This window comes from Macaca fascicularis, chromosome 7 (genome assembly GCF_037993035.2).
Source record: "Macaca fascicularis isolate 582-1 chromosome 7, T2T-MFA8v1.1".
Taxonomy (NCBI): domain Eukaryota; kingdom Metazoa; phylum Chordata; class Mammalia; order Primates; family Cercopithecidae; genus Macaca; species Macaca fascicularis.
Genome location: NC_088381.1, coordinates 158,099,392 through 158,121,120, shown reverse-complemented (window position 1 = coordinate 158,121,120; position 21,729 = coordinate 158,099,392). Strand labels below are relative to the sequence as shown.

The 21,729-nt window shown below is 44.7% G+C and overlaps 1 protein-coding gene and 1 pseudogene across 1 annotated transcript in view; both read right to left on the bottom strand.

The window, feature by feature from the left end:
* Positions 1–21,729, bottom strand: part of KCNK13 (potassium two pore domain channel subfamily K member 13) — a 125,177-nt gene that overhangs the window by 65,200 nt on the left and 38,248 nt on the right. The gene's annotated exons all lie outside the window — the stretch shown is intronic.
* Positions 11,104–12,659, bottom strand: LOC102122703 (glutaredoxin-1 pseudogene; annotated as a pseudogene).

The following is a 21,729-nucleotide window of genomic DNA, read 5'->3' as shown; positions in this document are numbered from 1 at the left end:
ACTGTGAGCCAATTAAACCTCTTTCCCTTGTAAGTTACCCAATCTCGGGCAGTTCTTTATAGCAGCGTGAGAATGGACTAATACAGCAGATAAAACTCAAAGTAAACTCTTGTGGGGAGACTCGGTTATCCTCACTGGAATAGTGCACAGACACACACACATCACACATGGAATACTATGCAGTCATAAAAAGAATAAGATCATGTCTTCTGTGGGAACATAGATGGAGCTGGAGGCCATTATCCTTAGCAAACTAACACAGCAACAGAAAACCAAATACTGCATGTTGTCACTTATAAATGGGAGCTAAATGATGAGAACACATGGACACATACAGGAGAACAACAGACACTGGGACCTACCTGAGGGTGGAGAGTGGGAGGAGGGAGAGGAGCAGAAAAAATAACTATTGAGTACCAGTCTTAGTACCTGAGTGATGAAATAATTTGTACAGAAAACTCCTGTGACACACATTTACTTATATAACAAACCTGAACATGTACCCCTGAACCTAAATTTTTTTAAGTTAAAAAATAAACAGAAGGCCAGGTGCAGTGCTCCACACCTATAATTCCAACACTTTGGGATGCCAAGATGGGCGAATCACTTGAGGTCAGGAGTTCGAGACCAGCCTGGCCAACATGGTGAAACCTTGTCTCTACTAAAAATACAAATATTAGCCAGGCATGGTGGTGGGTGTCTGTAATCCTAGCTACTTGGGAGGCTGAGGCAGGAGAATTGTTTGAACCTGTGAGGTGGAGCTTACAGCGAGCCAAGATCATGCCACTGCACTCCAGCCTGGGCAACAGAGTGAGACTTGGTCTCTAAATAAAGAAATAAACCAAAAATGACAGCCATCCTAGTGGGTATGAACTGGTATATCTCTGTGGTTTTAATTTGCATTTTTCTAGTAACTAGTTCTGTTTATGTGATGATTATTTATTGATTTGCATATGTTGAACCAACCTTGCATCCCGGAAATGAAGCCTACTTGATCGTGGTGGATTAGTTTTTGATGTACTGCTTGATTCAGTTTACTGGTATTTTATTGAGGATTTTTGCATCAATGTTAATCAAGGATATTAACCTGAAGTTTTCTTTTTTTGTTGCATCTCTGACAGGTTTGGGTGTCAGAATGACCCTGGCCTCATAGAATGAGTTGGGGAGGAGTCCTTCTTCCTCAATATTTTGGAATAGTTTCAGTAGGAATGCTACCAGCAACTCTTTGTACATCTGGTAGAATTCAGATGTGAATGCATCTGGTCCTGTGCTTTTTTTTGATTGGTAGGCTATTTATTACTGAATCAATTTTGGAGCTTGTTATTGGTCTGTACAGGGAATCAGTTTCTTCCTGGTTCAGTCTTAGGAGGGTGTATGTGTCCAGGAAAGTATCCATCTCCTTTAGGTTTCCTAGTTTGTGTGCATACAGGTGTTCAAAGCAGTCTCTGATGGTTATTTTTATTTCTGTGGGGTCAGTGGTAACATCCTCTTTGCCATTTCTAGTTGTGTTTATTTGGATGTTCTCTCTTTTCTTCTTTATTAGTCTAGCTAGCAGACTGTCTATCTTAGTAATTTTTTCAAAAAACCAACTCCTGGATTTGTTGATCTTTTGAATGGTTTTTCATGTCTCTATTTTCCTTCAGTTTGAGTCTGATTTTGGTTATTTTAAAAAATGAAAATAATAAGTGTTGGCCAGGATGCAGGGAAACTGGAACTCTTGTGCATTCCCGTGGGGATGTAAGATGTTGCCGTTGTTGTGGAAAATGGTATGGCAGTTCCTCAAAAAGTTAAACAGAATTATCCTATAACCCAGCAATTCTACTCTTAAACATCCAAAACTATTGAAAACAAGTACTCAAATACCTGTACATGAATGTCCATAGCAGCACTATTCATAATAGCCCAAAGGTGGAAAACCACACGTGCATACACTATGAAGTACTGAATCATGCTACAATGTGGATAAACCTTGAAAACATTAAGCTAAGTGAAAGTGTAACCCAGAATCCCGGAACTATGGGTATGCCCTGTGAAAAAGTACGTACTTGTAACTGTTACATCTTAAGTTCTTGATGTTTCAAAAAAGTTCCAGGAAGAAACTCAGCCCTAGAAAACAAACATGGGTTGGATCAGAGATGCCTGGGTTGGAGATGAACTTCGCCCAACTCCCCTCATTACCATACTAAACTCTCCTCCCAGGAAGGAGCTTGCTTATTCACCATTTCCTACACACATATTTAGAAGCATGATCGGTGACAGTGCCTTCACTGCATTTACTTTACCTTTACATACGATAACTCAGCTACCAGCCCAATAAAAGCCCTGTTTTCACCATTATTTGGGGAGCCACTGCTTTGGGAACTATCCCAGTGTTCTCCTTACTTGCTGCAAGTAATAAAATCTCTTTGTTAAGCCCTCCTTGGTTGTAGTCATTGAACAGTCACTGGCCAAGCAATCGAACCCACCTGTTGTGTGGGTAAGAAACGGAGCCAGACACAAAAGGTCACATGTTGAAGGATTCCATTTAATGAGAACTGTCTAGGATAGATATATCCATACAGAGAGAACACAAGCTGGTGGTTGCCAGGGGGCTGAAGGGAAGAGCAAATGAGGAGTAACTATTCAAGGGGTATGTGGTTTTCACTGGGGGCAATGAAAATGCTTTGGAACTGGATAGAGGTAATGGGTTCACAACACTGTGAATGTACTAAGCACCACTTCATTGTATACAAGTGGTCCCCTCTTACCTAAGGTTTTGCTTTCTGAGGTTTCAGTTACCTATGGTCAACTATGGTCCAAAAATATTAAATGAAAAATTCCAGAAATAAACAATTCCTTTTTTTTTTTTTTTTCTTGAGACGGAGTCTTGCTCTGTCACTCAGGCTGGAGTGCAGTGGCGCGATCTCGGCTCACTGCAAGCTCCGCCTCCTGGGTTCATGCCATTCTCTTGCCTTGGCCTCCTGAGTAGCTGGGACTACAGGCGCCCGCCACCACGCCTGGCTAATTTTTGTATTTTGAGTAGAGACAGGGTTTCACCATGTTGACCAGGCTGGTCTCAAACTCCTGACCTCAGGTGATCCACCCGCCTCAGCCTCCCAAAGTGCTGGGATTACAGGTGTGAGCCACCGCACCCAGCCCAATTCCTAAGTTTTAAATTGAATGCCGTTCTAAGGAGCATGATGAGCTCTCTCACTGTCCGACTTTGTCTCACTTCAGACATGATCATCCCTTTGTCCAGCTGTATACACTGTTTCCCCTGAGTCAATGAGTAACTGTCTAGGCTATCAGATCCACTGATGGTAGTGCTTGTATCAAGTCACCCTTCTTTTTCTTAACAATGGCTCAGAAGCATGAGAGTAGTGATGCTGGCTATTGTTATAATTGTTATATTTTATTCTTATTGTTGTTAATCTCTTCCTGTGCCTTATAAATTAAACTTTATTATAGATATGTATGTGCAAGAAACACAGTATCATATAGGGTTCAGTAGTATCTGAGACTTAAACCATCCATCTGGGGTCTTGGAATATATTCTCTAAAGATAAGGTGTATTTTGACATGGTTAATTTATGTATGTGCATGGGAGCAGTGGGAGAAAAGATGAGCACATTTGCTTGCAACCCCTTGTAAGATTGGGGATTTCCTGAGCAGTTGTGACACAGACCCGTGGGGTATGCAGCCTTCACCTGGCCTGCTGCGCATGGCCTCCTGGGAATCGGGGGGCAAGGGGAACCTTTGCAAACCCAAAGCTCATTCTGCCTGCTGTGTTGTAATGAGTGGTCTAAATCCACTTGGGCTTGTTTCCTTTCCCAAAGCATCCATGGAGGTTTTGTGAGCTGAGCTAGCTGGGCCTGCTGCTTACAGGTTGCTTGCTGCTTGACAGCCCTCATTGTCCCCTGATGTACATGAGCCAACAGGGCACACGGAACTGCCTTTTCAGGGACGCGGTCTACCATAGCAACTGAAAATTGCTATCACTGTGCGATAGTTTATAACTAAACTGTGCAATAGAAAATCTCAACCACAGCCATGCTTGCTTTTGCCCCCATAATGCTGAGAATATTTATGGGCACATTGCCAAATACTTGGTGACTTAGTGACATCCATTCAGAGAGAAGACAGATTTAAAGGCAGGCTTCAAACATCTTCAGGAGACTATCTTCAGGAGCCTGAGAAGGGAGAAAAGGACTCCTTTGAGCGTTCTTATGTTTCGATCTGTGTAGTTACATGGCTAAGATATATGTGAAGAAGCGTGCAAACAATGAATGTCAAAACTCATCAATCTGTACACTTTAGATTTACACCCTCGACTGTAGATGGGTCATATCTCAATACAATTTTTTTTTTGGCAGGCAGGCGTAGAAAAATATGTTTGGAATCATTCCATTTAATGAAAACAAAGCAAGCAAATAACATACAAAGAAACACAGAACCTTCTGGAGCAGTTTAAACACTGTATCAGAGCAAGATGCTGTTCCTCAGAATGAGGAGTGCAATGACCATGCATTACAGCCGTGGTTCTTAATCCTGGCTGATTGAAAATCACCTGAAGAGCTTTTAATAAATAGCAACGCCTGGGCACTACCCACAGAGATTCTGATTTAATTGCCTGGACATAAAAGAACACTTTATAGCTCTCCAGGTGGTTTTATCAGGGTGGACAAACCATGGCCCACAATCTAGATTGGCCTGTTGCCTGTTTTTTTTTTTTTTTTTTTAAATAACATGTTATTGGAACCCACTTGTACATGTTCATTCACGTAAACTCATGGCTGCTTTCAGGCTCCAGTCGTAAAGTTGAGCAGTTGCAACAGAGACCATATGGTCTGCAAGCCTAAAATATTTGCTGGCTGGCCGTTTACAGAAAGGGCTCCTGGGTCAGACATCTGAATTGACTGTGGAGTTTATAAAACACAAGAAGATGTTCAGCACCACCTGGAACCTTCTGACTCCAGCTCTCCAGGATGAGGCTTGGGCATGACTTCTTTGTAAGTTTCACAGGAGATTTTTCTTGAGGATCCCCTGGTTCTGAATCAGGGCCCTTGGTGCTTTGTAGTGATGCAGTTCTTAGTGGAGCCCAGTGACCAGCAGCAGCGGGCTGGCTCTTCCAGAATCATGTGAGGAACATTTACAACTCAGATCCCCAGTAATTACCCTTCAGAGATTCACACTCAGTCGCTCTGGTGTAGAGTCCGTCTACTGCTGTTATGAACAAACCAACCAACAAAACCCCAAAACAATGAAACGCCAAAACTCCTCTCTGTGTTTGGGAACACTTACATTCAGGAGCTGAAATGAGACCAGGTCCCAGTCCCAAAATTTTGAAGGTGCAATTCTTCCTGGTTGCCAGAATCTGCACTGGGTTGGTAGAATTCAAGTGATTTGGATCTGACTTTGGATTTAAGTGCAAACAAGAGAGCTGGTTTTGCAGAGGCCACACTTGGAGGGCACTCCAAAGTCTCTGCTCTGCAGAGAAAGTGAGGTGATCCTGCACCTGCATGCAGAAAGAGGGGCCACCTAGCAGAAGGAGAAACCCGCACTGAGAGGCTGCTACCTGGTGAGCACTGGCGATGCTCAACTAGCAACGAAATCCCTCAGGACAGCCACTGCCATCTGTTTCCAGGAGAGAGACCAACAACCTAGGTCTCACTCTCAAGGATGATGCACAAGAACACCCAGAGAATCAGGAGCGTGCACCTCCTGGTGGTGGAGACACAAAGATGCATGGAATAAAATCCCTGCCCGGAGGCTGTAATTAACATACATGAAAAAAGATTGGGAGCAATATACACGTGCAGGCATCTACCTTAGAACGAGGTGACCTCCATGGTCCTGAGGATGAGGAAGGTCTGCTGTAATTAAGGCCAGGCTTAACCGGACTCTCCCAGGACCAGAGGAATTTCTAGGTAGGTTGACAACATTTTCTCAAACTTGGCTGCCCCTTAGAATCACCTGGGGAGGTTTTAAAATCCCAACGCCCAGGTCATGCCCCAGACCACTCAAATCAGAATCTCTGTGGGTGGCAACCAGATGTCAGTAGTTGTTAAAGCGCCTCAGGTGATTCCAATGTGCAGCCAAGTCTGAACGCCCTGGTCTACACCCAGGGAAGTCCAAGGGGGTCTGGGTGCAGGGAGAAACAACAGGAAGCTGTCTGGAGCCCAAGTATAGATATGTGGGGAGAGGCTGGTGGCTGGAAGTACACACAAGTCCACAAAGGGTGGTGAAGGGAAGGGTGGTAACAACTATGATACTCTAGATAGAAATTGGAAATAAATTGGCACAGCTAAGGGGATCCACTGGGAAGTGAGCCAAGGTACTCAAGGAAGAGCTGCAGTGAAAATTCGAGTTTGCTTTTTCTTTGGTCTAGGGTATTTTGACCCCACCATATTTTGGGGAATAATTTTAGACTTACAGAAAAGTTGCAAAGATAATACAGAAAGTTCTTGTATATATATCCCTGTAGGTTTCTTTTTCTTTCATTCTTTTCTTTTTTTTTTCTTTGGAGACGGTCTCACTCTGTCCTCTGGGCTGGAATGCAGTGGCGTGATCTTGGCTCACTGCAACCTCCTCCTCCTGGGTTCAAGTGATTCTCCTGCCTCAGCTTCCCAAGTAGCTGGGACTACAAGCACATGCCACCATGCTCGGCTAATTTTTGTATTTTTAGTGGAGATGGGGTTTCACAATGTTGGTCAGGCTGGTCTGGAATGCCTGACCTCAGATGATCCTCCCGGCTCAGCCTCTCAAAGTGCTGGGATTACAGGCGTGAGCCACTATGCCCGGTCCCTTTTGGTTTCTTCTAATGTTAAGCTCTTACATTACCATGGCACATGGATCAAAACTCAAAACACCACCATTAGTACGTTACTACCCAGCAAACTCCAGACTTCATTTGGATTTCACCTATTTTTCGTCAACATCCTTTTTCTGCTCCAGGATCCAACAGAAGATGGTGTGTTGATTTAGTCATCAGGTTTCATTTGTACCCCACCATTTTCAAACACTCTATTTGATTCAATTGGTGCTTTAAACTTAAAAACATTTTTGTTTTGTCTTTATGAATATGAATGTATTTTTTCATCTGAATTTTACCACTGAAGAAATTGTATTGAGACAGTATTTTCCTCAGTGAATTCCATTACAAGCTACTTTAATTCTTCGAACAATTTTTCCATGCAGGTAAACCAGTACCATGTTTTTCCATCAAAAAAAAAAAAACCTTTTCAACCAGGTGCAATGGCTCATGCCTGTAATCCTAGCCCTTTGGGAGGCTGAGGAGGGAAGATTGCTTGAGCTCAGGAGTTAAAGACTAGCCTAGCCTGGGCAATATGGCAAAACCCTGTCTCTACAAAAAATACAAAAAATTAGCAGGGCATGGTGGCACACATCTGTGGTCCCAGCTACTCAGGAGGTTGGGGTGAAATGATTGCTTGAGCCCAGAAGGATGAGGCTGCAAAAAGCTGTGACGGCACCACTGCCCTCCAACCTGGGCGACAGAGCGAGACCCTGTCTTAAAAAAAAATTAAAAAAAAAATCTTTTCAACAGATTTTTTACAATAAACTTTACCAAAAATATTTGGTTCGTCAATTACTTTTTGTCTATATGAATGCTGTCCATCATGGTTTTTGACAATCTGAATTTCCTTGGATGATCACATTTCCACCAAGATCGATTTTCCTGAATCAAATTCCGCATATCCAGGTTTGCCAAGATGTGATCCTTCTATTGACTAAAACAACAATTTTACCATGTGCATTTTTCCTTCTGTTGCTTTTATTTCATTTCAGTTTTCTATCACATTTAATTTTTTGCAGTTCAATTGTACTTTTCAACTGTACCACGTTTACTTTCTGTAGTTTCTCATTTGCAACAAATTTTTATCACTTGCAATTTTAACTATTGTATTTCCTTTTGCGTTTTTTCTACCAATAATATTTGCAGCAACGACTACAAGATTGATGATTTGCATTGTTTGTAGTTGAGCCGTGGAAGAATTGAATGGCTCTTCTCAGATACTCTAGAGACGCTCTACTGGCCGGGATGAATCAACTGCATTGCTCATCCAGTTCTTCTGGATGTTTGTGTTCACGCATGAACCAGCAGAGCAAGAATAGATGATGAGTCAAGTGAGTGAAATGATCTGCTTCATTTTAAAAAACTTTTTAAAAGCTTCACTTGGTGGGTGGGAGTCCCTGCATGTCAGTGGCACTGCCTTACCCATGGAACACAACGTAAATGGCATTGCTAGGGACACACAGGATGGTGCAGGAATGTGAGAAAAAGGTAAGAAGGGCCAAGGAGAACAAGCAGGGCAGGATGTTTGGCTGAATTCCAGGTGAAGACACAGGGACCAGACATGGTGCTGAGGCAGAGCCTTGGTCTAAGAGAAGACGTCCTAGTTCCCAGAATTGGAATATAAGGTCAGGGTGGGGCCAGCCCCAAGGCTGATTTTCTGCTGAACAACTAGCCTAGGATCCTTAGACTCCCCAGGAGGAGTAGATTCTCCCTTAAGAACCTGGAGGTGGCCCAGTGACCCACCTGTAAGGGATGCGTGGAAGGGGTGGGGCCAGAAAATTACTAGAGAAGTTGATTCACCTGAAGAAATCAGTCACCTTATTTATTTAGGTAAAAAAATAGTCACAAGAGAAGGTTTAGCTGTAATACTCCACGGTAAACAACTGCCTGCACAGAGGGAAAGTGGCTTTATTATTGTGGCCAAGCCATCTGGGGCAGTGATGTCACAGGGAGGGACAAGAGGGACATTCTACATCTAGAGACGAAAGGGCTCAGCCCCTTCTCCAGATGTCCCAGATAACCTTCTCCAAAGAAGTGCAGGTCAACATCTCTGCTTGGTCTCAGGACAACAAAAGCGAACATTTCACTGTCTTCCATACTGTCCTCTCCCACTGCCCGACTACAATCAATGAAATTCACTGAATAAGGACACAGCTGGGAAATAACTGGGCTTGAGTAGCAACTAACAATTCCCCTCATTCTTTCCCTGAGCTAATCAACCACATCTCCTAGAGCCAATAAGGAGAGGACCTCTTCTCTGTGTATATGTGAAATGTAACATACATTCGGGAAGAAAAGTGAATAAATGTATAAATGGCTTGAGCATCTTTGTAACCAATACCCAGTCAAGAAACAGAAAATGTCCAGAACCTCAGTGGGTGGCCAACTCTCCAGCCTCTATCTGACACTTCAGGACAGTTTCTTGACTTGCATAGAATCTGAGATTTGGATGGAGAACTAGAGCTTTGTTTTGCAAAGATCCACAAGATCTGGAGATGCCTAGAAATGAAGTTGGGGTTCTCAGCTTAGTGGCTTTAAGGCAACAGGGAATTAAGTGTTAATAGGCTACTGCAGGGAGTTCCTGATCAGAGAGTTCAGAGGAAGACTCAGAGACTCAGGGATGTGTGTGTGTGTGTGTGTGTGTGTGTGTGTGTGTGTGTGTGTGTGTTTGAGACAAAGTCTTGCTCTTGTCATCCAGGCTGGAGTGCAATGGCGCCATCTCAGCTCACTGCAACCTCTGCCTCCCGAATTCAAACGACTCTCCTGCCTCAGCCTCCTGAGTAGCTGGGATTACAGGTGCCTGCCACCACATCCAGCTAATTTTTGTAGTTTTAGTAGAGACAGGGTTTCACCATGTTGGCCAGGCTGGTCTCAAATTCCTGACCTCAGGTGATCTGCCCGCCTTGGCTTCTCAAAGTGCTGGGATTACAGGCATGAGTCACTGCACCTGGCCAGGGATATGCATATTTGTTAAGTATCCCAGGAGATTCAACAGCATGTGGCTCTCAAAGACATGCCGCTTTAGAAAGACATGCCCTGAATCCACAAACACTTAGCTCAGGAGGCACTGTGTGACTCCTTATGTCCTTGCTACTCAACGTGTGGCCCCAGACTAGCAGCAGTGGCATCACCTGGAATGCAAAATCCCAGGTCCCACTCTAGAGCTCCTGAATCAGTTGCTTTTTTTTTTTTCTTTTTTGGAGACAAAGACTCACTCTGTTCCCCAGGCTGGATTGTTGTGGCATGATGTCGACTCACTGCAACTTCTGCCTCCCGAGTAGCTGAGATTACAGGTGCCTGCCACCACACCGGGCTAATTTTTGTATTTTTAGTAGAGACGGGGTTTTACCATGTTGGCAAGGCTGGTCTCGAACCTCTGACCTCAAGTGATCTACCCGCTTTGGCCTCCCAAAGTGCTGGGATTACAGGCGTGAGCCACCACACTGGCTCAGGTGCATTTTTATACAGTCTTGCTGGTAATCTGCATGCTCATTAAAGCTGTAGTAGCACACCTCTGGGTTCCTTAAAGATAGTCCTCAACAGGGGCTGCACTGCCCCTACAGGCCATTCAGGAAATTTGAGTTCGGCAGGTGGTTTGGCTGTCACAATGATTGGCATTTAGTGTGGAGTGGGTAGGGCTGTTACATGTCCAGCACATTAAATAAATATCCTGGCTAGGTGAGGTGGTTCACGCGTATAATCCCAGCACTTTGGGAGGCTGAGACAGATGGATCACTTGAGCCTCGGATTTCGAGACCAGCCTGGGCAACATGGCGAAATCCTGTCTCTACAAAAAATACAAAAATTAGCTCGTTGTGGTAGTGCATGCCTGTGGTCTCAGCTGCTCAGGAGGTTGAGGTGGGAGGATCACCTGAACCTGGGAGGCTGAGGCTACAGTGGGCGGTGACTGGACCACTGCACTCCAGCCTGGGTGACAGAGCAAGTCCTTTCTCATACATACACACACAAAAGCGCTGGGCACGGTGGCTCACGCCTGTAATCCCAGCACTTTAGGAGGCCGAGGCAGGTGGATCATGATGTCAGGAGATCGAGACCATCCTGGCTAACATGATGAAACCCTGTCTCTACTAAAAAATGCAAAAAATTAGCCAGGCGTGGTGGCAGGCGCCTGTAGTCCCAGCTACTGGGGAGGCTGAGGCAGGAGAATGGCGTGAACACGGGAGGCGGAGCTTGCAGTGAGCGGAGATGGTGCCACTGCACTCTAGCCTGGGCGACAGAGCGAGACTCCACCTACAAAAAAAGAAAAAAAAAAAAAAGAAAAGGAAGTCCTGTATCCTGTACAACTTCCAAATGTCTCACTGGATATTTATGTATACATGTCTGCATTTATCTGAGCCTAGAACCTAATTTTTTTTTCATCTATAGGTATTTTTTTTATTAGAAAAGAAATTAAACATTCTTACTAGAGACTGAAGAAGGAAACTAACAATTTTACAATTATAGAACAGGCAAACTTCATGATAGGGGATTCTTAAGTTTTCAAAGCATTGGGGGCTCTTTCCCAGATACACTCTTGGGGTAGGGGGCTGTAAGTTTTCTCAGATGTTTTACATTTTGTGCTTTAATTTTTGCTGGCACTCTAAATCAAATAAATACACAGTGTTCAGGATTATCTGGATGGCCATCTCAAATAACAGAGTGTTCCACATGACTACAGTCTCTGCACTTGTGCCTCTGATTCATGTGACAGCAAGACCAACTACTATGCTTAACTTTTCACATGATTTCTCCAGTTGGGTCCTGAGATCTTTCACAGAATCTTTCACAAAATTGTTGACCATTTCCTGTGAGATCTGTGAGAGGACAAGGTGGACAACACTGGCTCAGAGCAGTGATTCTCAAGGTGGGATGGGATGGGGTGGGGCTGAATCTCCGGAGAGATGCATGGAGTTTGAAAGAACCCATTCAGAATACCCACTGATTTCATAACACCAACTCCATAAAGTCAAGCAGAAAAATGACTTCAGCTAATGGGCAGTAGCAGAAAACCAACTATGGATTCATCATTGTAGAGAAGGAGTCTGTATAAACATAGTTGAAAAACACTGGCTTAGAGGCAGAGGCATGCCGACACGCAGAGAACAGTAAGAAACGCGTGCCAAAGAGAAAGAACAATTGAGGGTCAGTGGGCGAATCCTAGGCCAGAACTCGTCACAGTCTTCTGAAAACCAAACAGCACATCAAGAAGAAAACCAAGATGACCTGTCAACCTTCTTGGCCCCGTGGTTAAGAGCAAGTTGATCCACTCTTAAATACTGAGCCAAAAGAAGAAAAAAGCTGTTTGTGCCCCCCAAATTCATCCACCAGGAAGTGCTGTCATCATGTGCAATGCCATCCAGCTCTTGAGGAGGGAAGTCAGCGTGTGGCCTGCTCTGTGGTTGCTGCAAAACACCAATCTGCTTTAGTCGCATCAGCAGTTCCCCACTCTATTGCATAATGACTAGATCACTGCATCTGCCTAAACAATCTTTACCGATAAAGACTCGAGGCCCCGTTCTTGCTCCCGTGAGCTGTTCCAAATAATTTTGAATCTCATTAGTGTGGCTGGTGGCTGTGATATCGACAAATTCCAGAAGCCCTTGTTTGATGGGCAATTGACTGAGGATCTCCTGGGTCCTCCTGCAGAATGGGCAAGTGGGCTTGATGAACACAAACACCTTCCCAGGCTGGATTTTGCAGTTCACAGACTCTTGAGCCATGCCGACAGGCTGTGGTCTCCCGGGGAAGAATCCTCAGTTGCAGGTATTGCATGGGTATTGAGCCAAACCTAATTCTTGTTTTACAAATAAACATACTCTTTGTTTTTTCACAATTTTAATGTTTACTGAAATTTCCAGGAAGGCAACTGCCCTATAAGCTGAGGGAAGGCTCAACATGTATTTTAATAGTAACCAAATGTGCACCATCTCAGGCAATCTCATCGTGGACAGTAATGCGGTGATATGCAGTACAGAGCACCCGTGTCAGCCTACCTGTAGGTACAAACACCTGAACACTTCATTATAGTCAGACCCTAGCATTTATATATTGAGATATATATATATATATTTTGAGATGGAGTCTCACTCTGTCACCCAGGCTGGAGTGCAGTGGCGCAATCTCAGCTCACTGCAACCTCTGCTTCCTGGATTCAAGCGATTCTCCTGCCTCAGCCTCCCAGAGTAGCTTGGCCTACAGGCATGCACCACCACGCCCCGCTAAGTTTTGTATTTTTAGTAGAGATGGGGTTTTGCCATGTTGGCCAGGCTGGTCTGGAACTCCTGGCCTCAAACAATCCATGTGCCTTGGCCTCCCGAAGTGCTGGGATTACAGGTGTGAGCCACTGCACCCAGCCCACATTATTTTACTATAAATGTTTTCTGTTGTTTATTCTTTTATAATTAGGGTAGTATAATGTCTTTCTAAAATATATGCATAGTTTATAAAATTTCATTTCAGGATAATAAATATTTATAAAATTTCATGATAGTATCATAAATTTTTTTTTTTTTTTTAAAGACATAGTCTCGCTCTGTCACCCAGGGTGGAGTGCAGTGGTGAGATCTTGGCTCACTGCAAGCTCTGCTTCCTAAGTTCAAATGATTCTCATGTCTCAGCCTCCCGAGTAGCTGGAATTACAGGCATAAGCCACCATGCCTGGCTAATTTTTGTATTTTTAGTAGAGATAGGGTTTCACCATGTTGGCCAGGCTGGTCTCGAACTCCTGACCTTAGGTGATCTGCCCGCCTCAGTCTTCCAAAGTGCTGGTATTACAGGTGTGAGCCACTGTGCCCAGTACCTTTCTTATTTTGCATATTAGTATGTGATGTGGAAAACATTTCAAATGGATCTCTTCAGAAGTTCTGTGTTAACTGTGGGGTGTTGTGGCATCCAGCTCATAAATTTTTTTTTTTTTTTTTTTTTTTTACATAAAAAGGGAGTTGGCAGGTATTATAGGAGTTGGGCAAAACTATTCTGATTGAATCACCTCTTTTTCCAAAGGTCTTGAAACCCAGGGAGATGGATTGCCCAAGGTCACAGGGGTTAACTAGTGTCAGAAGAACCAGACACCCAAGAATTCAGACCCCAACCAGGACTTGGCCCCCTGCCACCAGCACTGCCGGCTCAGCCTGCCCAGGTCTCTGGAGGGCTCTTTGTCTCCATAGTAAACCTCCTTCTATGGCCCTGCTTTTGCCAAGGCCTGGACAATGCTCATCATGCAGTCTTACTAGGCAGCATGAAACCTTTGTTGGACTGTTATTATTTTTAACCCAGGACCTTTTATTTCATATGCAGATATTACAGTGATAAAATGAATGTGCCTGGCTCTCTTTGGACACAAATTTCTGCCTGTCCTTGTCTGTTTAGAGCTGGATTCAAGGGTCTTCAAGAAAAATGGCCAGAAGGGAAAACACAAAAAACAAAAAAACTTCCTTGATTTGGGGAGACAATGGATTTTGCAGTTAAAACTCAAAGCTTGGGACTCTAACCCATGAGTACCCTAGTACCCTCAACGACCACAACCCAAGGCCACTGGGTGGGTGGTACTTAGTGTGCATACACAGAACGTCCCCATCAACTGTATAAAAACTTGTGTTGCTCTAACGTTGGCTGTTCTGTCACTTGATTTATCCTGTATATTAAAGTCAAGGGACCCCGTTTTCCTCTAACATCTGTAATTTCAGGTAAGGACTCTAGAGGGAATAAGTGAAGTGAGGACCACTTCACCAAGGGGGTGAGAGAAGATCTCATGTCTTCAGGTGAGGCTGAAGATGGGGACCCAGTTTTATAAAAAGCTGAGAGAAGAAAAGGGCCTGAAGAAGAAACGAGCTTGGACAATCAGGAGACAGGAGACCAGTGTGAATGAGAGACACGGTGCTGCTGAATGCTTTGGATGGATGGGTGGACCCAACCTCACCCTATTTACGTAACCCATTTACCTCACGTAGCAAAACGGAGTTGGAAAGTAGCTGATCCTGGCTGGTGGCTCATGCCTGTAATCCTAGCACTTTGGGAGGTCGAGGCGTGCAGATCACTGGAGGTCAGGAGTTTGAGACCAGCCTGGCCAACATGGTGAAACCCCATCTCTACTGAAAAACAAAAATTAGCCAGGCGTGGTGCTGCACGCCTATAATCCCAGCTACTTGGGATGCTGAGGCAGGAGAATCGCTTGACCTGGGAGGTGGAGTTTGCACTGAGCCAAGATTGTGCCACTGCACTCCAGCGTGGGTGACAGTGCGAGACTCTCAAAAAAAAAAAAAAAAAAAAAGAAAGAAAAGAAAGTAGCTGATCCCCAAGTTCAAGACAGTGACACCTCACAAGAAAAAGAACTCCCTGAGACTCTTCCACCTTCCTTGCCCAACCTGGATAGGATGGCGTCTCCCTTGGGCTTAATCTGACCATCCCAGGAGGACACGTGGCCCAGGAAAGAAACAGAATGCACATCGTCCTTGTGAGACAATTCTGGCAGGATTCCTCAAGTGATCACACAAAGGCTTCAAAGACATAAAAGAGATACTATTGTCAAGCAAATCCCAAGAGTCCCCAAAGATAGGAATGCATGTGTGACAGGGACAAGTTGTCTTTTTGCCATCTGGGTGCTGCTGTGCCAAGAGAGAAAACCGTCTCCAGAGAACGTGTTTTCAGTGAGGTTTCCAGAAACTCATCAAAGAATGGCCTCCAGGATCATAGATTTCAAAGAGTCTCTGTGGAAATAATAAATGTTACTGTTATAAGAGGGAAAGGAGTCTGGAGAGAAAGCCCAGAAACCACTCAGTTCCTGACACCCAACAAGAATGCAGGGAGGGGCCGAAAGGCGTACGCAGGAGGAGGAGGCACTCAGGGCCATGCCAGGCTTTTATTCCAAGGTGTCCTTGAGGAAGAACAAGATTAGGAGGCTCGGCTGAGAAGAGAAAAATTCATGTCAAAGGAAAACTGAGTGGAGGAGCGAGATGAGTGAGTTGTCAGAAAAGGGAAAAGATCAGGAGAGAAAAAGAGACAAGAGAAGCTAACTCCTGCCCAACAGGAATGTGAAGAGGCAAAGACGGGATCTTCAGCAAGCCTAGAGACTGATCTTACACATCTGGGTACGGCCCGGGCCTCATTGAGCTGCTGAGAATGGAAGCTGAAAAGGCAAAGTCTTTAGAGGTAGGAGATGCACTTAGAGATCTCTCTGGTCCAGGAGAGAGAGAAACAACAACAAAAAACCTGTCTGGGCCTGGTGCAGTGACTCACAGCTGTAACTCCAGCACTTTGGGAGGCCAAGGTGGACAGATCACCTGAGGTCAGGGGTTCGAGACCAGCCTGGTCAACATGGTGAAACCCCGTCTCTACTAAAAATACAAAAATTAGCCGGGCGTGGTAGTGGAAGTCTATAATCCCAGCTACTCGGGAGGCTGAGGCAGGAGAATTGCTTGAACTCGGGAGCCGGAGGTTGCAGTGAGCCAAGATCACGCCATTGCATTCCAGCCGACAAGAGTGAAACTCCGTCCCACAAGAAAAGAAGACCCGTCTGTCTCTCTGGGGTGGACAGGATGTTCTAGTTTTCATGTGTGTTTCAATCTCCAAAAACACCTGCATTATTTTTCATGGGAAAAGATCCTGGATAAAATAACTCAGATTGCCCTTGAAATCCCACAGATGCTGCCGAGGCTGCAGAGAAAAGGGAAAACTTACACACTGTTGGTGGGAATGTAAGTTATTTTGGCCACTGTCGAAAGAAGTCTGGAGATTTCTCAAAGAACTTCGAGTTACCATTTGATCCAGAAATCCTATTCGTAGGTATATACCAAAGGAAAATAGATCATTTTTCAAAGGAGATAAATGCACTTGTATGTTCCTCACCTTGCTAGTCACAATAACAAAGACATGGAATCAACCTAGGTGCCCATCAACAGTGGACTGGATTAAGACAATGTGGTATTACATATACATATACACCATGAAATACTATGCAGCCTTAAAAAAGGACAAAATCTTGTCCTTTGCAGCAATGTGGATGGAGCTGGCAGTCATAATCCTAAGTGTATAACACAGGAACAGAAAACCAAATACTGCATGTTCTCACTTATAAGTGGGAGCTAAACATTGAGCATCCACAGATATAAACATGGGAATAACAGAAACTGCAGATTACTAGAGCAGGGCGGGAGGGAGGCATGGGTTGAAAAACTACCTATTGGGTACCATGCTTATTACCTGAGTACAATATACCCATGTAACAAACCTGCACATGTACCTCCTGTATCTAAAATAAAAGTTGGGGGTAAAAAAGTCCCAGAATGTTAACAGAACTAAAATTCCCCCAAATCTAATGTCTAATACCTTAGATGAAAGCTTGGCAACTCAACTGGAAGACAGCAACCCACAGGGAGACAAAAAGTCAGGTTAATGTCTAAGCACAGCCATACTGACTGAGAAGCTCTGTGGAAAAGCACCACTTCCCAAAGGCTATGAGAATCATGGGAGGAATTTCACAGTGGCTCATGGGAGAGACTCTGCTGTCGGTGTCATTGACTCCCAATAACCAGGAAGGAGACAGGAGAGAAGACAACATTCTGAAGGTGGCTGTGTAGGGCAGGGGTTGAGATGCTGGGCACCGGAGTCCAATCATCCAGGATCGAATCCTGCCTTTGCCACCCAGCACTGTGGCACAGGCAAGATTCTTACTTGATTCTTCTAAGCTTCCATTTTACATCAATTAATGAAGATACTATAGTTGATGGGAGAGTTATGAGCTGAATGTGCAGCCAGTGAACTTTCGGTATGCTGGCTGGTGGTGTTACCAGCTCTATATCACAGCTGTACATTCTGCCTTAAAGGGAATTCCTGGAGCCCCTATAGATCTGGAGGAGTCCATTTCAATGGAGGGATTTCTTTTTTAAAATTTTTTATTTCCGGCCAGGTGCGGTGGCTCATGCTTATAATCCCAGCACTTTGGGAGGCCGAGGTGGGTGGATCACCTGAGACCAGCTCGAGACCAGCCTGGCCAACATGGAGAAACCCCGTCTCTACTAAAAATACAAAATTAGCCGGGTGTGGTAGCACATGCCTGTAATCCCAGCTACTTGGGAGGTTGAGGCAGGAGAATCACTTGAACCTGGGAGGCAGAGGTTGCAGTGAGCCGAGATCATGCCATTATACTTCAGCCTGGGCAACAAGAGCAAAACTCCGTTTAAAAAAAAAAAAAAAATTATTTCCACAGGCTTTCAGGGGAAAGGTGGTATTTGGTTACACAAGAAAGTTCTTTAGGGGTGACTTGTGAGGTTTTTTTTTTTTGGAGAAGGAGTCTCACTCTGTCGCCCAGGTTGGAGTACAGTGGCATGATCTTGGCTCACTGCAACCTCCATCTCCTGGGTTCAAGTGATTCTCCTGCCTCAGCCTCCCGAGTAGTTGGGATTACAGGAGCGCGCCACCACGCCCAGTTAATTTTTTTGTATTTTAGGAGAGACGGGGTTTTACCATGTTGCCTGGGGTGGTTTCAAACTCCTGAGCTCAGGCAATCCGTCTGCCTCGGCCTCCCAAAGTGCTAGGATTACAGGCATGAACGACCATGCTTGGCCAATTTGTGAGATTTTGGTGCACCCATCACCACAGCAGTATACACTGAACCCAATTTGTAGTCTGGTATCCCTCTCCTGCAGTCCCACCCAATGGGAGAATTTCTGAATGTGGTGCCCCTGACCCCTCGTCTAGGTATTGGTTTTGCCATACGAGGACAACACACAGGTCCAGGACAAGATATAAGAGTGGAGACGTGCTGGGACTTCAGATCGAGATTTCAGAGAAATCAAATCTCCTGCCCATTTGGTGCCAGAAGTGATTTCAGAGAGAGACTGAACAACAGGGGCAAAAGACGTATTTTGCGCCCACTGTGAAGCAGACATGGTTCCAAACACCCGGCCTATGTCACCTGGTCTACTCCTCAGCACAACTCTCAGGTGTGATTGTTACCACCCCATGTCACAGACAGAGAAACTGAACAGGCGACTGAAGCACCTCAAATGACGTAATTCCACCATACACTGCAACCTCCTTAGTTGGAAAGCACGTGGAAGCATCTGCTTGACTCAAATATCTAGTAACACCTGTAACCCCAGCACTTTGGGAGGCTGAGGTGGGAGGACTGCTTGAGCCCTAGAGTTTGAGACCAGCCTGGGCAACCTAGTGAAACTCTGTCTCTACAAATAAATAAAACAATTGGCCGGGCATGGTGGCACACACCTGTGGTCCCAGCTGCTCGAGAGGCTGAGGTGGGAGGATCACTTGAGCCCAAGAGTTGCAGGCTGCATAAGATGTGATCATGCCCCTGCACTCCAGCCTGGGTGACAAAGCAAGGCCCCGTCCCGGGAAAAACCAACCAACCAACCTACTGCTGAGATGCAAATACAATTTTAAAAGTTGCAGCTCTTCGGACTATTTTTCAGAGTCATTCCACTGTTTCACGTGGACAAATCAAAGTTGTAAAAATAGCCACTACTAATCTGATAAAATTACTGCTTTCCTTTGTTCAATCCACTGCTTCACACTTTGAGGCCTGCCTGACATCCTTGAGACTGATTAGACCTTCCTCTTCTATTAGGTAGGCAATGTTCTCTCCAGCAAACAGAAGAAGGCCTCATGTCCCCGAGGTCACCAGAACCAGCCAGAAAGTGGCTTGTTGAATGTAATTTCACGCAGAAATCAGCTTCCAGTTTAGATGTCATTAGGGCCAGCGTTGCTGAGGTTTGAGACTTGGCCAGTGATAAACAGGTCACCAAAATGCAGCCACAGCACCTATTATAGAGTTTCTTGGGTGGAAACATGGACTCACTTGTTTACATCAAGGTTCCCAAATGAAGATATTTTTAGTTTCATTGAGTTCTTTTTTTCTGTGGCCAAACCCTAATTATCCAGGTGTAGAATATCGATGCTATTAACTCCAAAGTGGGATCGACTCCAAAAAACTTTATTCTGGCCCCTCGGTACTTCCTAACACAGAACGTGCAAATTAATTTTAATACTGGCTTGTGATGGGAGGGGCAGGAGCAAGCTGAGCCTCAGGTAATGTGCAAATAGAACAGCAGCTTCAGAAGAATCCAGAGCTGCACGGTTAGTTGGGTTCTTAGTCTCCATCAGGGAAGGAGATGTGAGTTTTGTGTGTATGTCAAAGCCAAATAAGCACAAATTTGGGACGGTCTGCCCTGCTTTTTGCCTCCCCTGGAAGGAAAAATTATGTTGGTTTGGTATGAGAAAGGATCTGGCTTTGGGACCCTCCCCCTCGAGCAGAGGTCCCAGATCCTTGTGAAGAATGCTGTGAACATCTCACCCACCTATTGTCTATTTATCTGCTGTGCGGTCAGGTTGTCACGGCTGTTGGCGTGCTGCTTCAATTATGCAGGGTTTACTTTGCTGTGCAATCGCAATGACTTTCGTCTAGAGTCCTCAATATTTGCCTAAACAATCAGCACTTTTCTCCCTAGTTGTCCCAAATGGGAAGCTTCATGCTATATATACAGCCAATTGTTGAGCCAGAAACACCTTTCTAATAACTCACTCTAGGGATAAATCAATCCTCAATCTCCTGGAGCCAAATCCATGAGCATTCTATTTTTCCTGGAATTTTTCATATACTCAACTTGTAGGAAAAAGAGGTCATTAACAAGAAACAAGATGCAGCGGTTTATTTAGGACATTTACAAAGCCACCAAGGGGTATCTTGAATAAGGGTGAAGAGTTCCATGTCGGACAGCCTCTACACCTGCAGTTGCTCCTAGCAATGTCAGAGGCAATGCACAGTCCTGAACTTTCCTCACATGAAAGTTCAACAGCACTGAGAAAACTCTACTTACTGAGAAAGCAGAGTGGACTAACATATTTAAAAATATCTCATCTCAACTATGTTACAACCATATACACAGTGTTTGGGAAGAATCGCACAAAAACATAAGTGGTCATTCTGAATAGTAGGTGATTTTTGTTCTTTTTTTTTTTTTTTAATAGAGACAGAGTCTTGCTCTGCCGCCCAGGCTGGAGTGCAGGCGCGATCTCGGCTCACTGCAAACTCCGCCTCCTGGGTTCAAGCAATTCTCTGCCTCAGCCTCCCGAGTAGCTGGAAATACAAGCACCCGGCTAATTTTTGTATGTTTAGTAGAGATGGGGTTTCACCATCTTGGCCAGACTGGTCTTGAACTCCTGGTCTCATGATCCACCTGCCTCGGCCCCCCCAAAGTGCTGGGATTACAGGCATGAGCCACCACGCCCGGCCTTGTTCTTTAATTTCAAAGGTAAATACAAAATTATTTTCTAAGAATTCGCAGTAGAATCCTAGTAGTCCTTGGTAATGAGAGAGAAATCAATTAAGGGAGACAATCCCATCCCCAATGCAATGTAGATGGGGCTTTTTTTTTTTTTTTTTTTTGAGACCGAGTCTCACTCAGTCACCCAGGATGGAGTGCAGTGTCATGATCTCAGCTCACTGCAACCTCCACCTCCCAGGTTCAAGTGATTCTCCTGCCTCAGCCTCCCAAGTAGCAGGGATTACAGGCGCCTGTCACCATGCCTGGCTAATTTTTATATTTTTAGTAAAGACGAAGTTTCACCATGTTGGCCAAGCCAGTCTCGAACTCCTGACCTCAGGTGATCCACCCGCCTCGGCCTCCCAAAGTGCTGGGATTACAGGTGTGAGCCACCGTGCTCAGCTGCAGGTGGGGTTTTCATGGTCTCCAGAAGGGCTTTCTCTGTGATGTGACCACATTGACCTTCAGCCTGGGTGGTCATGTGCTTAATATTGTTATATAAATTATAGCACTTCAAAACTTTCACTTAACTTCACCCTAAGCAATGAGAGCCAAGAAATCAGAGTATTTTTGTGTGCCATTTAAATAAACAAAAATGGAAATAAATAATAAATGCCAATGAAATAGCCATTAATAAAATACACTGTCTTCCATGTGTTA